At 43.8% G+C, this 27,941-nt stretch overlaps 1 pseudogene; it reads left to right on the top strand.

Moving 5' to 3' along the window:
- The first annotated feature begins 816 nt into the window (after positions 1-816).
- On the top strand, positions 817-19,697 carry LOC124044433 (annotated as a pseudogene).
- Positions 19,698-27,941: the final 8,244 nt, after the last annotated feature.

Genomic DNA, 27,941 nt, shown 5'->3' with positions numbered 1-27,941 from the left:
CATGTCATTGGATGTATGTAGTTTAGAAATTGGCAAAAATGTTTGTTTTAATTCCCTTACTATTTCCTTTAGTTGCAGAATTGACATGTGATATCACGTTACAAGTGGACATAAGTAGTTTGACACCTCATTAGTTAACTTAGATGTTATAACAGCTGGCTTACAGTTATACAGTTAAACACCTCCACTGTGAAGTGTGTCTGTCAGACAGTATGAAATGCCTGTAAACCAACCATTTTCCCTTAACAAAGAGTCAAGCTTGTATTATAGAAGGGGATCGAAATGTACTATATAGTCAAGTCATGTAGTGAGTCAATCTAGACCAGCTGGGATCAGGCAGTTAAGCGTTCATAACCCTGACTGACCTCATGACTCTTAGGCTAAACAGTATCATCACTCCAGGGCTGGCCAACCCTTCTCCTGGACAGCTACTGGGAATGCAGGATTCTGCTATAACACACATGATTCAACTAATCAACGTCCTATTGAGCAGCTAGTAAAATCAGGTGCTGCAGGGTAACACTCCAGGGTGGGAGTTGCTGACCCCTGCTGATCATTTTCTCTCTTGGGTTTTGTTATTATATGTCTTAGCTTTTACTCATCGAGTTACCGGCAGAGCCCTGGAGACGTCCCCAGTCAGTTAGTCAGCCAGTCTTCCTGTGGTGGACTGGGGAATGTGTCTGTCCCTCCACTAGGCATGAGGTATTATCCTGCCTGCCTGCCTTACCGTGGTGACTCCTGTAGTCAAATATGATTGGTTTTCCATAAAGGCCTGCCCCAGATTGCCTGTGGCGTGTTTGTGTAGGAGATTCAGCTGACAAGTGAGGTATTCAGTGGAAGGTCGGGAAGCGGAATGATACTTTTTTTGTGTGTGATCATTTCACTTGGTGAGGATTTTGAACAGCGTTATGATATGTCCTGTAGGATTATGTTAGTTTGTTTGAGCTTATTGTTCAGTGTTGCTTTGGTAATGAGTGTTCCCTGTGTCTCTCTGTTTCAGCTATGGATTGGAGTCAGATGTTGCAGATCTTCCTCTTCTCACTCATCTGTTTCACTGGCAGCTCCAAGGCTGTAGGAGGTAGGTATGACACACTTCACCAAAGACTTCCAGTCAGCCATTAATCAATCAATCAAGCAGTAGTTATGAGGACAGCTAGAAGCACGGTTTGAATTACCAAAACTGTCTCAATTCAATGGCCCTAACTATAATCTGAAACATGGCCCTTCACTTCGGGATACCTCAACTTTGACCTCTGGTGGGCGTTGATGGAATTAGTCTTTGATACAGCGGCCGTGCAAATATAGTATCTGTGTGCACGTTTATTGGTGTGCTAAAACAGGTACTACCAAACTCGGTCATGGGGCCCGCCATGGGTGTACATTTTGATTTTTCCCTAGCACTACACGGCTGATTCAAATAACCACATCATCAAGCTTAGATGATTTGAATTAGCTCTGTAGTGCTAGGGCAAAAAAACAAAACGAGCACCCATTGGTGGGGGAGGGGGCAGAACCCTTTTCTAAAAGGTTTTAAGCACAGATATTTTTGATGAGACCATCTCTGTACAAAATCAATACTTACATGACACACAGTAGAATTGCATAATTTACAACAAAAAATTGTGTGCGCATCCACATTCTTCAAGGGGGGCCTCAAATAGTCTCTGTGCCGCATGTTTGTCTTCACTCTATGTACTCTTTGTGTACAGAGCTCTGTAAGGACTATGGACGAGAGTTTGAGCGGGTCTTTTCAGTCCCGGGTGATGCCGCCATGTTGACATCCACCCTGTTGGCCCCCAACGTGTTCAACTATCACACCGTCCCCTATAACATCTCATGGTACGACCCAAGGACTGGGAGAAAGCTGACCAGCGAGACGGGAAAAACATTGGTGCAGGGGAAGACACTGTGGATGTTTAACATTGAGATGGACGATGCTGGAGACTATGTCTGTGTTGTGAGGTAGGATATATACACTACATGACCAAAATCATGGGCATTAATATGGAGTTCGTCTACTCTTCTGGGAAAGCTTTCCACTAGATGTTGGAACATTTTTGCTGGGACTTGCTTCCCAATCAGCGACAAGAGCATTAGTGAGGTCGGGTACTTATGTTGGGTGATTAGGCCTGGCTTACCATCGGCGTTCTAATTCATCCCAATGGTGTTCGATGGGGTTGAGGTCAGGGCACTGTGCAGGCCAGTCAAGTTCTTCCACACAGATCTCGACAAACCATTTCTGTATGGACCTCGCTTTCTGCACGGGGGCATTGTCTTGCTGAAACAGGAAAGAGCCTTCCCATAACTGATGCCACAAAGTTGGCAGCACAGAATCGTCTAGAATGTCATTGTATCCTGTAGCGTTACGATTTCCCTTCACTGGAACTAAGGGGCCTAGCCCAAACCATGAAAAACAGCCCCAGACCATTATTTATCATCCACCAAACTTTACAGTTGCCACTATAAATTGGGGCATGTAGCTTAATCCTGGCATCTGCCAAACCCAGATTCGTCTGTCTGACTGCCAGATGGTGAAGAGTGATTCATCACTTCAGAGAATGCGTTTCCACTGCTCCAGAGTCCTATGGCGGCAAGTTTTACACCACTGCAGCTGACGCTTGGCATTGCGTATGGTGAATTTATGGCTTGTGTGCGGCTGAATTTCATGAAACTCCCGACTATCACGACTCAGGATATGACCCAGAGACAGACACAGGAGGCAGATTGTTATAATAAATATTCTGAGAACCAAACTAAGGGGCAGGCAAAGGGAAGGTCGAGGTTCGTAATCCAAGACAGAGTCAATCAATGACAAAACGGCAGGCAGGCTCAGGACAGGCAGAATGGTCAGAACCGGGAAGATTAGAAAACAAGAACTTGAGAAACGGAAAACACGCTGGTATGACCTGACAAAACAACACGAACAGAAACCACATGTAAAATACACAGGGGATAATGGGGAAGAATATGAGATACCTGGTGGAGACAGGCACAAGACAGGTGAAACAGATCAGGGTGTGACACTGACAAACAGTTATTGTGCTGACATTGCTTCCAAAGGCAGTTTGGAAATCGGTAGTGAGTGTTACAACCGAAGACAGACGATTTTTTTTATTTTACTAGGCAAGTCAGTTAAGAACAAATTCTTATTTTCAATGACAGCCTAGGAACATTGGGGTAACTGCCTGTTACTGTTCAGGGGCAGAACGACAGATTTGTACCTTGTCAGCTCGGGGATTTGAACTTGCAACCTTTCGGTTACTAGTCCAACGCTCTAACCACTAGGCTACCCTGCCGCCCCGATTTACCAGCCTCAGCACTCCGCGGCCCCGTTCTGTGAGCTTGTCTGGCCTACTAATTCGCGGCTGAGCGGTTGTTGCTCCTAGACATTTCCACAAACTGACTTGTTGGAATCTTATGATGGTGCCACATTGAAAGTCACTGAGCTCTTTAGTAAGGCCATTTTACTGCCAATGTTTGTCTGTGGAGATTGCGTGGCTGTGTGCTCGATTTTATACACCTGTCAACAATGGGTGTGGCAGAAATAGCTGAATCCACTAATTTGAAGGGGTGTCCACATACTTTTGTGTGTGTGTGTGTGTGTGTGTGTGTGTGTGTGTGTGTGTGTGTGTGTGTGTGTGTGTGTGTGTGTGTGTGTGTGTGTGTGTGTGTGTGTGTGTGTGTGTGGTGTGGTACAGACCCAGTAGTACAGTGCTGTAAATATTGCCTGCTATCTTGGATGAACAGAACTCCCTCCCAGTGCTACAAGCAGGCTACCTTACTGATTGTGAACCAGATCAACCCAGAAGAATGCGGTCGACCACAGAATGAGGTTGAACAGGTCCTGACCAATACAGCCAGCTCTTTCCTGTCCTGCCCATTGAGTGACCAGATCAGGAAAGTGGACAATTACTCCATCCAGTGGTACAAGGTGAGTCCTATACGCTAAACAGATGGGAGGGAGAATGTTGAGGGGAACCTTGAGGCCTGGCAGTGATGGAAAGTTTGTCTCTGTATTCTTCATTTATCTTTAAAACTATAGGAATGTAGGGTGACTACATGTGAGAGAATGTTCCATCAAATATACACTTTTTACATCCAATTATTCTCATAGAAGGCTTACTGTAGGTCTTAATGGATAAGACATTATCTTAACATTAACTTAACTGCAATATTGAATATTTTGTATTACTAGGGTAATTCTTGAGTTGCTGTGGCATTTGGGCATGTCATTTTGCAAAAGGAATTCCAAAGTTCTAAAAAATTTCAAATGTTTAAATGTATTTAGGTACATGTTCCCATTCTAAATCAACTAATATGGCAGCGTGATGAAATGTTTTATCATTACGATAATGTTCTGCCACCAGTAGGCGTAGTAACACCAATGATGGTAACACCAATGATGGTAACACCAATGATGGTAACACCAATGATGGTAACACCAATGATGGTAACACCAATGATGGTAACACCAATGATGGTAACACCAATGATGGTAACACCAATTACAAACGTTTGGTTATTGAGGATTTCCTTAAATGGAGGCCACAGATGCTCAAATCTAAGGTCATTAACCCTTTTAAAAAATAATTTCAAATTTGATATGATTAATAATTTTGCTCACAATTAAATTTCCCTTCATTGAAGTTGAGTAACAACAATGACACATTGTATTTAGACACAGTTTTCCTATGCAATCCTCAAATGTATCACATACTAAAAGGGTGTGATTAGCTAATAATTTTCTTTTTTATATAGACCCTTCCCCAAATAACAGCCACTGGAGGGAATGCTCAAGGTTCTTTGTGTACTGTATATCATTGTAATGAGTGATTTTCAAGGCGTTAACACCAATGACATAAAACTTAGGGACACACATTATACTATATAAAAAAGGCTTTTTAATAGGCTTTTATTGATTTATACAATATATGAAAAAACATTTATTCACTTTCTAGAATTCAAAATAATAATCTCTAAATCCCCAAAATATGTCACTCCAAATCACTACTGGGATAAGTGAATTTGCTTACCCTAAGTACTTTAAACAATGCATAAACAACGTTTTTGCAGTATAAAGGACTTGCATTATGGTTTATTATTGATGAACAGTTCAATAAACAAAAACATGTATGATGTGTAACTAACTATTTGTCAATTTAAAGTGTTTTTCATGGTTGCAAATGCAAGGGACGCAAATGCCACCGTAATTTAAGAAAGACCCACGAGCCGTATTCCATTTCCATTACCTTTCATTGTGCATTTCTACTTAATCTTTCAGGGATGCGAACGCATTGTGAAAGATGACCCATTGTGGGACAGGTTTACCTATGTCATTGATGGCCAGAAACTCTTAGTAGCTCAGGTCAGCCCTGAAGACCATGGGTTCTACACTTGCACCATGACTTTGACCTGGAAGGGCTCAGCGGCAGGATTTCAGAGACTTTTGTGGGTACGGTGAAAAGTGAGTACTGTTGGCACAGCTCATAGAAGTTGCTCCTCACCACAGATCTGGGATCAGATTATTACCATATACCCAAAATCCTTAACCTACCCATTACATAACCCCTGACACAGGGTCAGATATTAATGGGCAACTTCATGATTTCATACTTTCATACTTGCTCTGAGAGCTTAGAAGCGGTTGTTTTCTATAGGGTCAGGTGACTGCATATTTTTGCGTCTGTTTATAACGTTTATGAATCATTGTCATAATTTCAGAGGAGTATTGCCTTGACCCCAAAGTGGTTGAACCTGCTAATAAGATCATCAAAGCAGATTTGGGTAAGACACTATGGAACATGTGTGTGTGTGTGTGTGTGTGTGTGTGTGTGTGTGTGTGTGTGTGCATGCTCCTACTATATCTGTATGACTTCTAAATATCAGAATCACCTTTATTTGACAAGTAAATTAACATATACTCTGAATTTTACTTGATGATGCGGTGCTGCTAGTGATAGACAACATTTAGAGACAAAATACAGACAAGAGTTTACACAAAGTTTGCGTAATTACACTGTACAAAACATGAGGAACACCTCCCTAATATTGAGTTGCACCTCCCCCATTTTTCCCTCAGAACAGCCTCAATTCGTCGGGGCATGGACTCTAAAAGTTGTCCCAAGTGTTCCACAGGGATGCTGCCCATGTTGACTCCAATGATTCCCACAGTTGTGTCAAGTTGGCTGGATGTCCTTTGGGGTGGTGGACCATTCTTGATACACACGATTCCCCTGATCAAAGGCACTTAAATCTTTTGTCTTGCCCATTCACCCTCTGAATGGCACACATATACAATTGATGTCTCAATTGTCTCAGGGATTGAAAATAATTATTTAACCTGTCTCCTCCCCTTCATATACACCGATTGAAGTGGATTTAACAGGTGATATCAATAAGGATCATAGCTTTCACTTGGATTCACCTGGTCAGGCTATGTCACGGAAAGAGCAGGTGTTCTTAATGTTTTGTACACTCAGTGTATATGCAACTAGTTGGGTCCTTTGTACACATTAATTAATGTATGAACTTTATAAATAATTCAATGTTTGCCCCCTAGGCTCTTCCTTCAGTAAGATGTGTCGGGTGTTTGTGCTGAGTGTGGGGGGACAATGCGCGGACTTGAATTGGATAGCTAGAGATGACGATATTCCCGAAAATGTCTCAGAGCGAGTCTTTCAGGAATCACAAAGGTAGGTTGAGATAGCAGCATCACAACACATACTGTAAAACTTCTATATGCCTGTATTCTGTGTCATCCAGATGGATGTTCAACTGTATAGTATCCAAACTGTTGAAATCATATCAAGGATATACCATTAAGATCAAGATGAGGTCCATATCCCTGAATTACAAACAGTCTAAATCTAGATTTCCATTCAATTAGTGACATATTATCATGCAAATATTTAAACAAATCTGCATAAAAACAATATGCACAGAAAAAACACTTTTGCGGTTATGTTCCCATGTCCCAAAAATATATATATATGAAATGGGTTGCCATCGCATTTTCAACTCAACCGATAGTTTTATCAAAACAACTGTTGCGATATGTAGCTAACTTTTCCAATCTAGTTGTGGCACATACTCTCTAGACAACAGTTTGCTGATAAAGTAGACAGGTTATATGATGAGATATAAATAATAGCAAAATCACTTTATATGATAATTGGCAGCCAAGCAAATTATGATAATGCCCCTTTAGTGTAAGAGCTGTTTGAAAAGACCACCTGAAATTTCAGCCTGTTTTGGTGGCATGGAGTTTTGTGACATCACCAGGCGGTAAATTAGTTAATAGACCAACATGAGAGTGAGTTCTCGGCTACCAAGTGGCACAGCGGTCTAAGGCACTGCATCGCAGTGCTTGAGGTGTCACTACAGACCTGGGTTCGATCCCAGTCTGTCTTGCAGCCGGCCATGACCGGGAGACCCATGAGGGGGCGCACAATTTGCCCAGTGTTGTCTGGGTTTGGCAGGCTTGCAAATGCTTGCATCAATCAATTGACTGCTACGGCGCCAACAACTCTTTTGGTCCAGACAGCATCAGATACACGGGCTACACATACTGAGACAGAGGAGCGCATTTCCCTCGCTTGGATGATTTCTCCGGTGAGATTCAGCCACTTGCCAATTAACAGGAAATTATAAAAACACAGACAAAAGACTAATAATTTAAAATTAGAATTTTTTTTATTGGTCAAATATTTGGGGAAACATGGTTTTCTTTGGCATCCATGAATACACACCACTGCTTTCCATGTTTTTATCAGGATAAGGTAAGACCCAGATGCAGACCGTGGTGAAGTAACAATGTTTATTACAACTACAGAGGCAATGGTACAGGACGGCAGGCAGGCTCAGGGTCAGGTCAGGCAGAGGTCGGAAATCCAGATGGGGGCAAAGGTGCAGGACGGCAGGCTGGCTCAGTGTCAGGGGCAGGGAGAGTGGTCAGGCGGGTGGGTTCAGGGTCAGGACAGGCAAGGGTCAAAAACCAGGAGGGCGAGGAAAAAGAGAGGCTGGGGAAAAAACAGGAGTTGACAGGACAAACGCTGGTAAGCTTGACAAACAAGACGAACTGGCAACAGACAGAGAATACAGGTATAAATACACAGGGGATAATGGGGAAGATGGGTGACACCTGGAGGGGGGTGGAGACAATCACAAAGGTGAAACAGATCAAGTTGTGACAGCTTTTCCACCTTGTGGTGGTAGGCCTACAACATAACATATACTCGTGTGATTCCAAGTTTATTTCCATATGATTGTTATTATATAAATATTAGCGCATAATCGGTTTCCACCGGCCTTTCTTGCATAATTAATTTTACAGACAAAGCGATCCCAACATGTCAAATGAACCAATTGTCTGTCGACATTTATGAAATTGAGCCGACTTTGATTTGTTGTTTCCATCAGCCCTGTAGTAACTTTTTTAATGTGTCATGAAATGGTTGGATGGAAACCGGGTTTATGTCAATTCAATTGTGAACATGGTTTGATTATTTGTTCACGGGTGGAAATCGTTTTACATCTTCTCTCCCTCCCTCTCTCCCGCCCAACCAGCGAGTGGAGAGAAGAAGAGAAGACGGGTGTGTGGATTGAGCGTCGGTTGAATTTCTTGGAGGTGGAAGAGGAAGACTTTTACATTGACTACACGTGTCAGACCTGGAGCGACAGAGGCTATTATACAGCCTCCTTCACACTCCACCCTACAGGTTAGACCAGTTAGACCAACAGTCAAAATGCAATCTGAGATCTACCTCAGATTTTTTTGGAACATGACTTTAAAAAAACGTATGCGTATGCTACATTAACCTATTAAAAACATTATTGTAGCAATGAGGTTTGGGCAGTAGGCTATAGGCCCAATACATTATCTCTGCATATTGGCTTTGCTTGAATTGCCTGCCAATGCATTGTTTTAAAATTAGATTTCAAATTTTAGGTAGGCTATATGATCAGACAGGTAATAGATTAGTTGTTATATTACTTCAGGCACAGCTGAATGAGCATACATTTAAATAATTTACTTTTTATTTTACTGGGCTGATGGTGCTTGCATCTGATGGTCAGTCTCAGCGGAGGGAGAACAGCAGATTCCGCCACTGACACTGACTAAAAGGGGACACCGTCTTCCAGCAGATGGTGAAATTTGAATCTCACCGCATTACCTCACCTCATACACAAATTAATGTTGTTGCTCCTATGAACAGAGAAAGTGAAATATTCCTCTATATCCAAAAAATACCCTAATAATAACAATGCAAGCCTATATGTACGCTTTCCTGTAGTTCTGGTTGTAGCGCTAGTGGAAGTAGGAAGAATGCTCATTTGATGGCTTATAAAAGTGTTGACCAGTGGAGGCTGCTGAGGGGAGGACGGCTCATAATAATGGCTACAACGGAGTAAATGGAAAGGCATCCATGGAAACCATGTGTTTGGTGTATTTGATACCCTTCCACTAATTCCGCCCCCACCATTACCATGAACCTGTCCTCCCCAAGTAACACCTCATGTGGTGTTGACAGTGCTGATTATGAACTTAAACAAACTCACTCATAAAAATAGCAACTCTTTGTTGTATTCATTGACAGACTCTCTCTATTCATGGTTATACAAGTTTTGAAATCTCACAGTATCAACTATCCTTCAGTGTTCTTTTAGCCAGCGCTAGAATTTTAGTGCACGTGATTTGCTCTCTGGGATGACGGGAAGGCAGAGGTGCGTTTCAAACTCATAAAAGACACACCCTTGTCCACTTACCCTCACCTTATGCCCTTGGGGGAATGATTGGTCAAGCAAGGGAAGTTTGCAACGTAAGCCCCTCAGCCCTCATTTTTAATGGAGTTTGTGAGTGTACAATTATGTTCACTTCGGGGCCTGAAACACCCCATAATTCAATTTGCGATGATTGTACATCTGCTAAGAAAAGTCCCAACAAAGCTTAAAACCTCAACGTCAACATACAAGTGTAAGTAAAAACTAATGTAAATAAGTTAGGAGTTGTGCTACTAATGCACATGACGGCACAAACACGTCTCGTAAAATTAATGATGATTTTGTTTGGTTAGCTTTTGGAAATTTTAGAAATAAAACATTTTACTTCAGAAGTAGCAAGGCAGGCTAACGTTAGTTAGCTAATTAATTTTCTATCTATCATACAGTAGGTGTATATTAATAATTATATAGTTAATATAAGTAAACATGCAATAATTGACTCTAGTACATATATAGCACCCACAATATATAGCACCCACAAGCTACCGGAGTCTGAAAACACAATCATCGCGGGATGAACGGGGGATGAATTTCCAGGCAAGGGCGATCCATTTAAAAATCATTCCTTCCTCCCTCACACTGCAAATGTATACTCGTCAGACGTCATGATACGTCATCAGAAGTGTCCACTTATTTTGAGGGCTGAGGGGATAGGGTGTGTCTTTTAAGTGTTTGGAATGCAGCCAGAGTTTTTCTGGGCACATGAAATGGGAATACTTTGCTTACCCAGCGTGCAGGGCCGCTGAATCGTGTGCACCTACGGCCAACAGCGCAAGACCAATAAATAAAAATAGGAATGGAAGGCTTTTCGTTGTTTTATTTTTATAAAAATGTTTGGCGATTGACTAGGAATGCCTTGGAGATGATTGGTGACCACTGACAATACTGCCTGGAAGACAACATAACGGTGTTCAAAAAGAGAAGTCACGTATTCTCCTGTCCCTTTACCCTTGTTTTGATAGTGTAATATAGTGTAATATATTTCATAACTTTGCAACCTCAACACACACAAGAATGTTTTAGAATTAAAACCAGTCAGCTTTACTTTGGGTAAAAATGGTAGCGTAAATAATAAATGCTATCTTCTTGACTTTTTCTGCACAGATCCAAACTACCTGCTCCCTATTGGGTTACTACTGACGAGTCTGGTATTGATGTTTACTGTTAGTGTTGTTATTTACCATCGCTTCAAGATTGACATAGTGCTGTCATTCAGGAGGATGTTCCCGTTTCTCTACACAAACACAGGTATGTAATGAGAGAAGCTTTACAGCACATACAGTACCAGTCGAAAATTTGTACACACCTACTCATTCAAGGGTTTTCTTTATTTTTACAATTTTATACAGTGTAGAATAATAGTGAAGACATCAAATGTATAGAATAACACATATGGAATCATGAAGTAACCAAAAAGTGTTAAACAAATTCTTCAAAGTAGCCACCCTTTGCCTTGATGACAGCTGTGCACACTCTTGGCATTCTCTCGACCAGCATCACCTGGAATGTTTTTCTATGTCTTGAAGGAGTTCTCACATGCTGAGCACTTGTAGGCTGCTTTTCCTAGACACTGCAGTTCAACTCATCCCAAACCATCTCAATTGGGTTGAGGTCGGATGATTGTTGTCACGTTTACTCCCGCTCCCCTTCTCCGGCACTCGATGTTGCCAGTTGTCTCATTATGCACACCAGCCACCATGGTTACACGCACCTGCGCCTCATGACACTCACCCGGACTCCATCACCTTCCTGATTTCCTTCCCTATATGTCACTCCCCTTGGTTCTTTCTTCAGGTGTTATTGGTTCTGTTCCTGTGTTTATGTCTGCACGCTACTCGTGTTAATTGTTTTGTTCCATGTTTCATTTATTATTATATTCACTCCCTGTACTTGCTTCCCGACTAGCGTACTCGTTACAATTGTGGAGGCCAGATAATCTGATGCAGCACTCCATCACTTTCCTTCTTGATGAAATAGCTCTTACACAACCTGGAGGTGTGTTGGGCCATTGTCCTGTCGAAAAACAAATTATAGTCCCACTAAGTGCAAACCAGATGGCATGGCGTATCACTGCAGAATGCTGTGGTAGACATGCTGGTTATGTGTGCCTTGGATTTTAAATAAATCCGACAGTGTCACCAGCAAAGCACCATCACTCCTCCTCCTCCATGCTTCACAGTGGGAACCACACATGCGGAGATCATCCGTTCACCTACTCTGCGTCTCAGAAAGAGACAGCGTTTGGAACCCAAAATCTCAAATGTGGACTCATCAATCCAAAGAACAGATTTCCACCTGTCTAATGTCCATTGCTTGTGTTTCTTGGCCCAAGCAAGTGTCTTATTATTGGTGTCCTATAGTAGTGATTTCTTTGCCGCAATTCGACCATGAGGGCCTCATTCATGCAGTCTCCTCTGAACAGTTGATGTTGAGATGTGTCTGTTACTTGAACTCTGGGACACATTTATTTGGGCTGCAATTTCTGAGGCTGGTAACTCTAATGAACTTATCCTCTGCAGCAGATGTAACTCTGGGTCTTCCTGTGGCGGTCCTCGTGAGAGCCAGTTTCATCACAGTGCTTGATGGTTTTTGCGAATGACCCTCAAGAAACTGTAAAAGTTCTTAATTTTCTGAATTAACTGACCTTCATATCTTAAAGTAATGATGGACTGTCGTTTCTCTTTGCTTATTTGAGCTGTTCTTGCCGAAATATGAACTTTGCCCTATTTGCTAAAATACCATATTCTGTATACCACCCCTACCATGTCACAACACAACTGATTGGCTCAAATGCATTAAGAAGGAAATACATTTCACAAATGAACAAGGCACACCTGTTAATTGAAATGCATTCCAGGTGACTACCTCATGAAGCTGGTTAAGAAAATGTCAACAGTGTGCAAAGCTGTGATCAAGGCAAAGGGTGGCTACTCTGAAGGATCTAAAATCTCAAATATATTTTGATTTGTTTAACACTTTTTTTTGTGGTTACTACATGATTCCATATGTGTTATTTCATAGTTTTGATGGCTGCACTATTATTCTACAATGTAGAAAATAGTAAAAATAAAGAAACCCTTGAATGAGTAGGTGTGTCAATTTTTGACTGGTACTGTATATTGCGAACACCCACTCATGGAAACATTCTCAAAAACCTGTCTGAGTGCAATCACGCAGGCATGAATGCATGCACACTTCTGCTGACTAATTGAAAACTGCAGTGGTTTCCAAGTCACTGCTCTAGCAATAGTTGATTTAAGTTTATACACATCTTTTATTCCTTTGTTCTCCTTTAGAATCAGGGTTCCATAGAGTGCCACACGTCTTCATTCATAACTAAATGAAACTTTCAAGAACAATGTACCTTTTGTACCTGTGTGTTATGTGTAAAGTATAATATGAAATGTTGTTAGTGGTGTAGTCCCTAACCAGTGCTAGGACTCCCCCCTTAGCTTCCCAAACTACCTCCCCATATTGACATTCGCTCCGCAGTATAGTGGGCATATGCAAGCTGTCAATCATGGCTCAGGTAAATAAGTAACCATAATATGGGAAACTCATCTAAATAATAATGCATATCCTTCTTATTAATCATAAATTCAAATGATTTTTTAAAGGGCCTTGTGGCTCCTACATTACCGGACCCTAATTGTGGCTGCCATTAACAAAACCATTACAATTTCAACTGAAATCTTCAAGGAGCCATAACTTATCTTCATATTCAAAACTGAAGTTCTTCCTAATTTCATATGGTACACTTCAAAATGTATTTAATACCATCATTCTGTATGAGGGTGTACTTTTGTGTATATTTAATTATCTGCTGCTTCCTGGGGCAGACCTAGTTTGGTGATGGGTCGTTCCAAGACAGATGTTTTGGTCTTAAGGACTACGCTCCGAATATGACCTTTTGAGTCTTGAATAGGTTTAATGACACTTCCCATCATCCAAGTGTTCCTGATTGTTGTGCTGTCCACGATAAGCACGAAATCATCTATTCTGAGAATCCTTTTCTTGAGGTTCAGCTTTTACCCCTCTTCCGTCAAAGGAAGGTACTCCTTTATCCATCTAGTCCAGAACAGATCCACAAGGTATTGTATCTGTCTCCATCTCCGAACAATAGCCATACTCAGCTTTCCGCAGACACCCTGTTTTTGCAGATAGGGGCTACCGTTCTCATACTAGACGGAATGGAATACAAAAAAATCAAATAGGCACCCCAAATATGGGGACTTTATATTTTGAAATATATGTCAAGGGAAGATGCTACTTCTAGATGGAGGGTGCGGCTGGTTAGACGTGAATATAACACCATATGTTTTGATGTTGGAGCGGCCACACTTCACCTCTATCGGTTCAAAGTAGTCAGTGCCTACATATGTAAGTGGTGGCAGGTCAGGTGATACACGGCTCTTGGGGAGGTCAGCCGTCTTCTGTCCTCCCACTCTGGCTGTCTGTCGTCGAAAGAAGATGCATGCTTTTAAGATCTTCCCTGTAGCAGAGTTAGCATGCACTCTCCAATACCTCTGTCTTAATTTGGAGAGCATATGATTCCGTCCACTGTGTCCAATCTGATTGTGTATGTTTCTCTAGATGAGTGTGGAGAGGTGGCTGTCTTTACCAAGAATGACTGGATGTTTAATATCCTCCTTAACCTTCCTCCAACTCTCAGTAGTCCATCCTGCAGAATAGGATCCAGTCTGAAGATGGTGCTATTTCTTTTGACATGCCCGTCTTCCTCCAGATAAGCAATCTCCTGAGGGAAAGATTGCCATTGGCTGCATCTTACAATAGTTTTCTCAGCCTGTGCCTTGTCCTCAACAGACAAGCTTTGACCACACAAGAAAGCTCTGAACTTCTTCGTATGCTTTTCTACAGCCTTTTTATCTTTACTTTCTGTCAGTTCTTTGTCTGTTCTGACACAGTTGCTGCAGAACAAGTCTTACTTTCAGTAGCCATGTCACAGCTGTTTTTAAACATCTCCAATCCAATGGAAAATGAAAAATTGATCAATGATAGCTAGAAGACCGGTGACGTCAACCGCAGAGCACCACCCGAACAAGGAGAGGCATCGACTTCGGCAGAAGTAGTGACAGTACCCCCACCCCTGACGCGCGGCTCCAGCAGCAAGGCGCAGGGCGAGTTGGATGGAGACGGTGGAATTCTCGCAGCATGGAAGGATCTAATACGTCCTCCATCGGAACCCAGCATCTCTCCTCCGGACCGTACCTTTCCCAGTCCACGAGGTACTGTAGGCCCCTCGCCCGACGTCTCAAATCCAAAATGTATTGAACAGAGTTCGCCGGGACCCCCTCGAGGGGTGGAGGAACATCCAGCCACCACCAGACGCATGGAACGAGGGGTTAATACGGTAATTAGTGGGTAGCTGTAACCTATAACATACCTCGTTCACTCTCCTCAGGACTTTAAACTGCCCCACAAACCACGGACCAAGCTTCAGGCAGGGCAGGCAGATGGGCAGGTTTCAGGTCGAGAGCCAGACCCTGTCCCCTGGTGCGAACACCGGGGCCTCACTGCGGTGACAGTCTGCGCCAACTTTCTGGCACAGTATGGCACGCTGACGGTGAACTCCCTGGTTTCCTCCACACGCCGGAACCAATTGTCCACTGCAGGAGCCTCGGACTGACTCTGATGCCATGGAGCCAGAACTGGCTGATACTCTAATACACATTGAAAAGGAGAAAGGTTAGTGGAGGAGTGGCGTAGTGATTTCTGGGCCATCTCTGTCCTGGCAATAAGACTGCAGAAACCTACCCACATCCTGGTTAACTCTCTCCACCTGCCCATTACTCTCGGGGTGTAAACCTGCGGTAAGGCTGACCGAGACCCCCAGATGTTCCATGAACGCCTTCCAGACCCTTGACGTGAACTGGGGACCTCGATCAGACACTATATCCTCAGGCACCCCGTAGTGCTGGAAGACGTGTGTAAACAGATCCTCCACAGTTTCTAAGGCAGTAGGGAGACTGGGCAAAGGGAGGAGACAACAGAACATAGAAAAACGATCCATAACGACCAGGATCATGGTGTTACCCTGTGAAGGTGAAAGATCAGTTAAGAAATCCACCGACAGCTGTGACCACGGCCGTTGTGGAACGGGTAAGGTTTTACCTCTGAGCAGGTGTCTAGGAGCCTTGCTCTGGGCGCACACTGAGCAGGAGGAAACATAAATCCTCACGTCCTTAGATAAAGTGGGCCACCTGTACCTCCCATCAAGACAGCTCACCGTCCGACCTATCCCAGGATGACCAGAGGAGGGTGACGTGTGGGCCCAATAGATCAGTCGGTCGCGGACAGAAGACTGAACGTACAGATGCCCAGCTGGACACTGAAGGGGAAAGGGCTCTGCACGTGACACCTGCTCAATGTCCGCGTCCAGCTCCCACACTACCGGCACCACCAAAAGAGGCTGGGAGTATGGGAGTGGGATCCATGGACCGCTCCTCTGTGTCACACAGCCAGGACAGTGCGTCTGCCTTCACGTTCTGGGAGCCTGGTCTGTAAGAGAGGGTAAACACAAAAGGGGGGGAAAAACATGGCCCCCCACCTTGCCTGGCGATGATTCAGTCTCCTCGCCTTCTGTCAATACCATGTTCAAAGGCTATTATGAATGACTGGCATTAAAGTAGGTCACCTGTAAACACAGATTTTTTTCTGACAGGATGTCGTGACAGCCTTTGCTGCTTGACAAGGAGTTCAGTCACTTCATTTTGTCTGTGTAGGTCGGACATCAGCAAATATAAACTGCTCAGAATTGCTTGGCATATTGGTGCCACCTGCTGGCCATGATGATATGTTGGGGGCTACTCCTAGGCCATGCATCTTGACTAAACTTTGGGTTCAGGTGAGGACTAGCATACATTTCATCCTCCTCTGGTGAGTTCAATCCGTCTTCTATGGAGAACTATTCCAGGGTTCTAAGAGGCGTCATTCTTCTGGACTCCTCATGATATAAATTCATGCCATCCTTTGGCGTCTTTGGTCCCATGTTGTAAGGAATCTTCATGTTCTTCCATAGCTTTTAAGGGGCATTAGATGCAATTTGGGTGTGCATTTCCAGGTTTTACTATTTGGCTTTTAGCTCAGCTAGTATTTTTGCTTCTTCTATCTCAACTTGGTGTTTATCTTTGAGTGCATCTGCCTTAGCCAAGAGAGCAACTCTTTCAGTTTCAGCTCTTATCCGACTTGGAGTTGTGGATGAAGCCTTTGAGAACCTTCTAGAGTTTTTTGACACATTGTCATCGGCCTCTATTTCAGGGGGATGTTCAGTGACCAGGGAATTTGCATCACCAACCCATTTATCCATAAATTCATCAAACCTTATCATTTTGGGTCGAACCAATCCATTTGATCCCCACCATTTTCATCATCCTATAATAGAGCTTGAATAGATTTTATGAAGCTGTATGAATTCATTCAGAAACCCATCAGCAAGAAAAGTCACTTGGTCAACACTTATTTAACCAATAGCGCATTTATTTAATTCCGTTAATATTCTAAGCTGTGCCCTACAATGGCCAATAAGCTTAGTCAGTTTTTGCTCAGCAGCCATGGGCTCAGACATTTTTGTCCATGTCGTCTTCGGTTGTCATCCATTATTTACGCAAAAACACATTTCAATCACGATCATTTCCAATCCAAACTGTATTTGCAATCTCGTGTTTGTTTCAGTTGTGTTGATCAGGCGCACTTATTTACTGTTTCAATTCCATGAGTGCGCATTGAGCAGATTTACGACAAACACGTTTCAACGATTTTCTTAATATTTACAATCCCCACAAGTAGCAATAATCAACAGTAATTGTTAACATTCCTTTATTCCATGTAGTTATTGTATCCTTACACGCACAATTAATATATTTATCGATAGCTTTTACTTTTTTTCATTCAGAAATCCCGCATCCCATTATTTAATGCTGCTCCATGTGCTTCGTTTTCCAATAGTCAGTCACTGGCGTGCGAAATCCATAGAGCTACAGTTTCCAACTTGTAGTAGGTTCCAAATCTAAATTTGCCACTGCTCTAGCAATAGTTGATTTAAGATTCAACACATCTTTAATTCCTTTGTTCTCCTTTAGAATCAGGGTTCCATAGAGTGCCACACATCTTCATTCATAACTAAATGAAACTTTCAAGAACAATGCAATGCCTTTTGTACCTCAGTGTGTTATATGTAAGGTATAATATGAAATGTTATTAGTGGGCTAGTGTCCCCCCCCCTAGCTTCCCAAACTACCTCCCCATCTAAAAAATAATGCATATCCTTCAAATCAATCATAAATTTTAATTCTTCTTTAAAGGGCCTTTTGGCTCTGACACATACTGTGCATTCACACAACGGAAACAACTTGCACTAACATAAACGTACATTCCGACACCAGATTACATAAAGTATATCTCACCACAACCTCCCTGGCCCACACACATACACGTTGCATTGCTTGTTTCACACTCCCCACCTGACCACAAGTAAAATTAGCAGCAAGTGTAGCGAGGTACTGTAGCAGATCCCACAGCGATGCCAGCACATCATTTCCATGACTCAGAGGAAAGAGAGAGATGAAGTTTTCTACGAGGCAATGAATAGGCCATGTAACCATAAAACACAAGTAACTATGGTGTCAGACATAACCAAGCCTCCTCCGTTTGGCAGTTCTGTGGAGGCTTTTGCTCTAGCCCAGCACTAACACACCTGTTGTTTTTAACCCTCTTCTGCATGTGGCAGAGTCTGATGGAAAGCTGTATGATGCATATGTGGCGTATCCCCATCTCTCTGGGAGCGTGGCCAGTGGGGAGGTGGAAATGTTTGCCCTCCACACATTGCCCCAGGTTCTCGAGGGGAGGTGTGGCTACAGGCTCTTTATTCTGGGCCGGGACAACCTACCAGGGGACGGTAAGACATCTGCATATGTGATTGACTGGGTTCAAACCTGGGGCTCCTGGGCTTCACAGGTCTGTGTTAGTCTGCTGAGCTAAAGCCTTGGCGTTAGTACACATGTAGTATGATGATTAAATATGTGGAACCTTTTCTAAAATCATAAAGAACTTCTGAAACCATTTTAATCATAAAAGTGTTTTAATACCCATTGTCCCTCTTTCCCCTCCCTCTTCTCCTCCCTCGCCCACACCCTCTAGCCGTAGTAGATGCTGTGGAGGAGAGCATGTGGGCCAGCCGGCGTCTCCTCCTTGTCTACACTGGCTCTACGTTCTGCAGTGGAGGTCAGAGTGACAGCAGCAGCGATGTCCTGGAGGCCTGGAAGAGCTTTGAGAGGCAGATGGCTATGCACCGTGCACTGCTGGAGGGTTCCCTTAAGGTGGTTCTGGTGGAGCTGGAAGAGATCACCCCCACACAGCTCGCCTTCTTCCCCGAGTCAGTGCGCCACCTCCGGGAGCGCCAGGGTGCTGTCTGCTGGTGGAAGAGTAGCAGGACTAGGAGGACCAGAGGGTTGAGGTGTGGGAGGTGGGGGGAAGAGGAGGTGAAGGAGAAGAGAGGGGCTTCGCCCTCTTTCTCCTCACCCTCTCTTTCCTCATCCTCACACTTCTGGAAGGAACTGAGGTATTATATGCCTGTCAGGGGCAAGAGGACAAAGTGTCCAGAGAAGAACAGTCTGTTGAACATCTGAAGGGATAGATGGGCTGTTGGGAGAGGACAGTGTTGACATGTTATGGATGGATGTTCAAATGACCAACGTGAGGAGGAAACCTGTTGAATGAAAGATCTTCTGATACAACGGAGAGTATAAAATAACACTTGGTAGTGACCATATTGGCAGAGCCAGTCACACACGCATGCACGTATGCTCACGCACACACACATTATGGAACACTGCTACCATGTTGTACATACACACCGAATCTGTGTGAGAGCTTTAATAAAGATTTCACAGTATATTCTATATTATTTATTTGAGGTCTTTGTTTCTATTTTAACAATTCTCCCACCAAAATGTTCCTTTATTTATTAAGGATTGTTGAAAGAATGGTTTCTTAGATGGTCTCATCAATACGACGAACGTGACAAAGGCGCAGTGTGATATGAATAAATTCTTCTTTATTAAACGAAGAACACTAAACAAAAGAACAAAACGAACATGCCGCTATATAACACGAGTGCTGACATGCAACTACACAGACAATAACCCAAAAAAACAAAATGGAAAATGGCAACCTAAATAGGATCCCCATTCAGAGACGACGATAGACAGCTGTCTCTGATTGGGAACCAATTCAGGCCACCATAGACCTACATATACCTAGACATACCAAAACCCCATAGAATTACAAAAAAACCCTAGGCAAGACAAAAACACATACCACCCTTGTCACACCCTGACCTAACCAAAATAATAATAAAAAACAAAGATAACTAAGGTCAGGGTGTGACACAGATTGATGTGAATCATCCATTGAGCTATAAGTGTAATATTTATGAATGCAGTCAATGGTGCATAAGTAGGCCTAAGTATTTATGAATAACTTACTGACATTTACTTTTATAGCATTAATGTTTTATAAATGGTGTGCCGACTATTAACAAATACTTTATTAAAGCAAATTATTGTAGCGTTCCCTGAAAATTACCAAAAAATATGCAGAAAGGGTGTGGCGTTTGCAGAAGTTGGTTGTATGCTAGCTCTTTTGTCATGGCTAGCCTACTAAACCTACATTCAGGTAGTCCTTAATCTGTGACTGCTAACCTGCTTTACTGTCATCCAATGTGATCATAAAATAGGTGTCATTTAAAAAAAAGTTTATCGAAAAGCCTTAGACATCTAATATGTATATCATTTTAAGTAGCCTATTTTAATTAATGTCAAGTGGAGATAAAGTGAATATTAAAAATAATCAAATGGTTAATTATAGTAGTTCAATTAAACAATGTTAATAAGTGGACTGATCTTGTTTTCAAAGATGATAATCAGTGAAAATATTGCTGACATTTAGTCCTATAAGGCTTAATAATGAATTATTAGCGTGATATGTACTGTAGGAGTAGTAGTAGTAGGCATATAGGCCTACCTAAACTTGGACAAATGTTTTCGCAAGTAGACTTATGGGAAGTAACATTTAGCCACTTTAGATGGGAATGGCTTTTCTTCAATAGGTCTACATACACGTCAACTTCCAATTTTTTACTAGGCCAAGTTAAGTAGCCTTGTCTGATGTACTTTACTATGTTATGTAAAGTCTATCTGGGCCACCCAAATGAGTATGATATGTTGCGTTTGGTATAGTTACATGAGACCAAACTTAAGGCAAAAACGCGTATCACGAGAATGCCTAGTTGCGTGTTCGGATCTCATCACGGACAATTTTTGCTAATAACAAAGTTGCCACTACTTGCTACTTTGCAACTATTTAGCATGTTAGCTAACCTTTCCCTTAACTCTAAACCTAATCTGAACCCTTTTAGCTAACCCAGAGTTTTCCAAACTCTGCCCTCGAGACCCCAAGGGGTGCACGTTTGTTTTATACCCTAGCACTACACAGCTGATAAAAATAATCAACTAATCATAAAGCTTTCATTATTTGAATCAGCTGTGTAGTGCTAGGGGAATAATAAAAAAACATGCACCCTTTGGGGTCCCCAGGACCGAGTTTGGGAAAAGCTGAGCTAACTCTAACCCCTAGCCTAGCTAATGTTAGCATTAGCCACCTAGCTAACATTAGCAACAACAAATTGGAATTCGTGACATATCGAAGTATTGCAATTTGTAACATATCATGCAAAATGGATGATGAACATCTTTAAATTATTACATACAGTAACATGAAATATAAGATATCATACTAAATGGAGCATCTCGGATTTACAGTTGAAGTCGGAAGTTTACATACACTTAGGTTGGAGTCATTAAAACTCGTTTTTCAACCACTCCACCCATTTCTGGTTAACAAACTATAGTTATGGCAAGTCGGTTAGGACATCTACTTTGTGCATACTTTGTGTAATTTTTCCAACAATTGTTTACAGACAAATTATTTCACTTATAATTCACTGGATCATAATTCCAGTGGGTCAGAAGTTCAAATCAAATTTTATTTGTCACATACACATGGTTAGCAGATGTTAATGCGAGTGTAGCGAAATGCTTGTGCTTCTAGTTCCGACAATGCAGTGATAACCAACAAGTAATCTAACTAACAATTCCAAAACTACTGTCTTATACACAGTGTAAGGGGATAAGGAATATGTACATAAGGATATATGAATGAGTGATGGTACAGAGCAGCATACAGTAGATGGTATCGAGTACAGTATATACATATGAGATGAGTGTGAAGACAAAGTAAACAAAGTGGCATAGTTAAAGTGGCTAGTGATACATGTATTACATAAGGATGCAGTCGATGATGTAGAGTACAGTATATACATATGCATATGAGATTAATAATGTAGGTTAAGTAATATTATATAAGGTAGCATTGTTTAAAGTGGCTAGTGATATATTTACATCATTTCCCATCAATTCCCATTATTAAAATGGCTGGAGTTGGGTCAGTGTCAATGACAGTGTGTTGGCAGCAGCCACTCAATGTTAGTGGTGGCTGTTTAACAGTCTGATGGCCTTGAGATAGAAGCTGTTTTTCAGTCTCTCGGTCCCAGCTTTGATGCACCTGTACTGACCTCGCCTTCTGGATGATAGCGGGGTGAACAGGCAGTGGTTCGGGTGGTTGATGTCCTTGATGATATTTATGGCCTTCCTGTAACAACGGGTGGTGTAGGTGTCCTGGAGGGCAGGTAGTTTGCCCCCGGTGATGCGTTGTGCAGTCCTCACTACCCTCTGGAGAGCCTTACGGTTGTGGGCGGAGCAGTTGCCGTACCAGGCGGTGATACAGCCCGCCAGGATGCTCTCGATTGTGCATCTGTAGAAGTTTGTGAGTGCTTTTGGTGACAAGCCGAATTTCTTCAGCCTCCTGAGGTTGAATAGGCGCTGCTGCGCCTTCTTCACGACGCTGTCAGTGTGAGTGGACCAATTCAGTTTGTCTGTGATGTGTATGCCGAGGAACTTAAAACTAGCTACCCTCTCCACTACTGTTCCATCGATGTGGATAGGGGGGGTGTTCCCTCTGCTGTTTCCTGAAGTCCACAATCATCTCCTTAGTTTTGTTGACGTTGAGTGTGAGGTTATTTTCCTGACACCACACTCCGAGGGCCCTCACCTCCTCCCTGTAGGCCGTCTCGTCGTTGTTGGTAATCAAGCCTACCACTGTTGTGTCGTCCGCAAACTTGATGATTGAGTTGGAGGCGTGCTTGGCCACGCAGTCGTGAGTGAACAGGGAGTACAGGAGAGGGCTCAGAACGCACCCTTGTGGGGCCCCCCGTGTTGAGGATCAGCGGGGAGGAGATGTTGTTGCCTACCCTCACCACCTGGGGGCGGCCCATCAGGAAGTCCAGTACCCAGTTGCACAGGGCGGGGTCGAGGCCCAGGGTCTCGAGCTTGATGACGAGCTTGGAGGGTACTATGGTGTTGAATGCCGAGCTGTAGTCGATGAACAGCATTCTCACATAGGTATTCCTTTTGTCCAGGTGGGTTAGGGCAGTGTGCAGTGTGGTTGAGATTGCATTATCTGTGGACCTATTTGGGCGGTAAGCAAATTGGAGTGGGTCTAGGGTGTCAGGTAGGGTGGAGGTGATATGGTCCTTGACTAGTCTCTCAAAGCACTTCATGATGACGGAAGTGAGTGCTACGGGGCGGTAGTCATTTAGCTCAGTTACCTTAGCTTTCTTGGGAACAGGAACAATGGTGGCCCTCTTGAAGCATGTGGGAACAGCAGACTGGTATAGGGATTGATTGAATATGTCCGTAAACACACCGGCCAGCTGGTCTGCGCATGCTCTGAGGGCGCGGCTGGGGATGCCGTCTGGGCCTGCAGCCTTGCGAGGGTTAACACGTTTAAATGTCTTACTCACCTCGGCTGCAGTGAAGTAGAGACCGCATGTTTTCGTTGCAGGCCGTGTCAGGGACACTGTATTGTCCTCAAAGCGGGCAAAAAAGTTATTTAGTCTGCCTGGGAGCAAGACATCCTGGTCCGTGACTGGGCTGGGTTCCTTCTTGTAGTCCGTGATTGACTGTAGACCCTGCCACATGCCTCTTGTGTCTGAGCCATTGAATTGAGATTCCACTCTGTCTCTGTACTGACGCTTAGCTTGTTTAATAGCCTTGCGGAGGGAATAGCTGCATTGTTTATATTCGGACATGTTACCAGACACCTTGCCCTGATTAAAAGCAGTGGTTCGCGCTTTCAGTTTCATGCGAATGCTGCCATCAATCCACGGTTTCTGGTTTGGGAATGTTTTTATCGTTGCTATGGGAAGGACATCTTCGACGCACGTTCTAATGAACTCGCACACCGAATCAGCGTATTCGTCAATATTTCCATCTGACGCAATACGAAACATGTCCCAGACCACGTGATGGAAGCAGTCTTGGAGTGTAGAGTCAGCTTGTTCTGACCAGCGTTGGACAGACCTCAGCGTGGGAGCCTCTTGTTTTAATTTCTGCCTGTAGGCAGGGATCAGCAAAATGGAGTCGTGGTCAGCTTTCCCGAAAGGGGGGCGGGGCAGGGCCTTATATGCGTCGCGGAAGTTAGAGTAACAATGATCCAAGGTTTTACCACCCCTGGTTGCGCAATCGATATGCTGATAAAATTTAGGGAGTCTTGTTTTCAGATTAGCTTTGTTAAAATCCCCAGCTACAATGAATGCAGCCTCCGGATAAATGGTTTCCAGTTTGCAAAGAGTTAAAAAAAGTTAGTTCAGAGCGATCGATGTGTCTGCTTGGGGGGGGATATATACGGCTGTGATTATAATCGAAGAGAATTCTCTTGGAAGATAATGCGGTCTACATTTGATTGTGAGGAATTCTAAATCAGGTGAACAGAAGGATTTGAGTTCCTGTATGTTTCCTTCATCACACCATGTCTCGTTAGTCATGAGGCATACGCCCCCGCCACTCTTCTTACCAGAGAGATGTATGTTTCTGTCCGCGCGATGCGTGGAAAAACCCGTTGGCTGCACCGCCCTGGATAGCGTCTTCCCAGTAAGCCATGTTTCCGTGAAGCAGAGAACATTGCAGTCTCTGATGTCCCTCTGGAATGCCACCCTTGCTCGGATTTCGTCAACCTTGTTGTCGAGAGACTGGACATTGGCAAGAAGAATGCTGGGAAGTGGTGCGCGATGTGCCCTTTTTCGGAGTCTGACCAGAACACCGCCGCGTTTCCCTCTTTTTCGGAGTCGTTTCCTTGGGTCGCTGCATGCGATCCATTCCGTTGTCCTGTTTGTAAGGCAGAACACAGGATCCGCGTCGCGGAAAACATATTCTTGGTCTTACTGATGGTGAGTTGACGCTGATTTTATATTCAGTAGTTCTTCTCGACTGTATGTAATGAAACCTAAGATGACCTGGGGTACTAATGTAAGAAATAACACGTAAAAAAACAAAAAACTGCATAGTTTCCTAGGAACGCGAAGCGAGGCGGCCATCTCAGTCGGCGCCGGAAGTCACCAGGCAGGAGTTTACATACACTAAGTTGACTGTGCCTTTAAAAAGCTTGGAAAATTCCAGAATATTATCTCATGGCTTTAGAAGTTTCTGATAGGCTAATTGACATAATTTGAGTCAATTGGAGGTGTACCTGTGGATGTATTTCAAGGCCTACCTTCAAACTCAGGGCCTCTTTGCTTGACATCATGGGAAAATCAAAAGAAATCAGCCAAGACCTCCAATTGTCTTTTGTAGAACTCCACAAGTCTTGTTCATCCTTGAGAGCAATTTCCAAATGCCTGAAGGTACCACGTTCAACTGTACAACAATAGTACGCAAGTATAAACACCATGGGAGCACGCAGCCGTCATACAGCTCAGGAAGGAGACTCGTTCTGTCTCCTAGAGATTAATGTACTTCTGTGTGAAAACTGCAAATCAATCCCAGAACAAAAGCAAAGGTCCTTGTGAAGATGCTGGAGGAAACAGGTACAAAAGTATCTATATCCACAGTAAAACAAGTCCTATATCGACATAACCTGAAAGGCCGCTCAGCAAGGAAGAAGCCACTGCTCCATAACCGTCATAAAAAAGCCAGACTATGGTTTGCACCTGCACATGGGGACAAAGATCATACTTTTTGAAGAAATGTCCTCTGGTCTGATGAAACACAAATAAAACTGTTTGGCCATAATGACCATCGTTATGTTTGGAGGATAAAGGAGGAGGCTTTGAAGCCGAAGAACACCATCCCAACCTTCAAACTTCTGACCCACTGGGAATGTGGTGAAATAAATCAAATCTGAAATAAATAATTTTCTCTACTATTATTCTGACATTTCACATTCTTAAAATTAAGTGGTGATCCTAACTGACCTAAAACAGGGACTTTTTACTTGGATTAAATGTCAGGATTTGTGAAAAACTGAGTTTAATTGTATTTGTCACGCCCTGGTCGAAGTATTTTGTGTTTATCTTCATTTATTTGGTCAGGCCAGGGTGTGACATGGGTTTTTGTATGTGGTGTGTATGTAGTGGGATTGTAGCTTAGTGGGGTGTTCTAGGTAAGTCTATGGCTGTCTGAAGTGGTTCTCAATCAGAGGCAGGTGTTTATCGTTGTCTCTGATTGGGAACCATATTTAGGCAGCCATATTCTTTGGTTGTGTTGTGGGTGATTGTCCTTAGTGTCTTGATGTCCTTATGCTGTGTTAGTTTGCACCAGTTTAGGCTGTTTCGGTTTTCATTACGGTTATCGTTTTGTTGAGTTTGTGTTTTGATTCGTGTTACGTTGTTTGATTAAACATGGATCGCAATCTACACGCCGCATTTTGGTCCGACTCGCCTTCACCACTAGAAAACCGTAACAGAATCACCCACCACAGGACCAAGCAGCGTGTCAACAGGCAGGAGCTGCCCAAATAGGATATGCTATTAAGGATTTCTGGACATGGGAGGAAATCCTCGACGGGAGAGGACCCTGGGCTAAACCAGGGGAATGTAGCCGCCCAAAGGTGGAACAGGTGGAGGCAGCGAGGAGAGCAGAGTCAGCCGGAGAGAGGAGCTGGCGATATGAGGGAACACGGTTGGAAAGAAAGCCTGAGAGTCAGCCCCAAAAATGTATTGGGGGGGGGCTCAGGGAGAGAGTGACAGAGTCAGGAGTCAGACCTGAGCCAACTTTCCCTGTTTATCGTGAGGAGCCAAGGAGGAGACCAGAGCCGGTGTTGGAGGTGAGCGAAGCAGAGACTGTGAAGGAGTTAATGGGGAAATTGGAGGAGAGAGAAATGAGGGAGTTGCTGTGTTGGTGCTTTTTGCATGGAATTCACCCGACGGAACATGTCAGGGATTTGATGGCACCTGGGTCAGCGCTCCATACTTGTCCTGTGGTGCGTGTTAGTCGGCTGGTGAAGTTGGTGCCAGCCTCACGCACCAGGCCTCCTGTGCACATCCCTAGCCTTGCAAGTCCTGTGCCAACACTGCTCTCAAGATCTCCAGTACGCCTTCACGGTCTAGCCCATCCTGTGCCACCTCCACACACCAGCCCTCCGGTAGCAGCTCTCCGCACCAGGCTTCCTGTGCGTGTCCTCGGCCCAGTACCACCAGTGCCAGCACCACGCATCAGGCCTACAGTGCGCCTCGCCTCTCCTGCGCTGGCGGAGCCTCCCGCCTGTTCAGCGCATCTAGAGCCTTCCTCCTCTACAGCCCTGCTAGAGTCTCCTGTCTGTTCAGTGCATCTAGAGCCTTCTTCCTCTACAGCGCTGCTGGAGTCTCCTGTCTGTTCAGCGCATCTAGAGCCTTCTTCCTCTACAGCGCTGCTGGAGTATCCTGTCTGTTCAGCGCAGCCAGAGCTGTCAGTCTGCATGAAGCAGCCAGAGCTGCCAGTCTGCAAGGAGCTGCCAGTCTGCAAGGTGCTGCCAGCCTGCATGGAGCAGCCAGAGCTGCCAGTCTGCAAGGAGCTGCCAGTCTGCAAGGTGCTGCCAGCCTGCATGGAGCAGCCAGAGCTGCCAGCCTGCATGGAGCTGTCAGTCTGCATGAAGCAGCCAGAGCTGTCAGTCTGCATGAAGCAGCCAGAGATGTCAGTCTGCATGAAGCAGCCAGAGCTGCCAGTCAAGGAGCTGCCAGTCTGCAAGGAGGAGTCTGCAGGAGCCAGTCTGCC

The sequence above is a fragment of the Oncorhynchus gorbuscha genome, linkage group LG09 (assembly GCF_021184085.1).
Source record: "Oncorhynchus gorbuscha isolate QuinsamMale2020 ecotype Even-year linkage group LG09, OgorEven_v1.0, whole genome shotgun sequence".
Lineage (NCBI taxonomy): Eukaryota > Metazoa > Chordata > Actinopteri > Salmoniformes > Salmonidae > Oncorhynchus > Oncorhynchus gorbuscha.
Note: the sequence above shows the minus strand (reverse complement) of the source record. Positions and strands in the feature narration are given on the sequence as shown.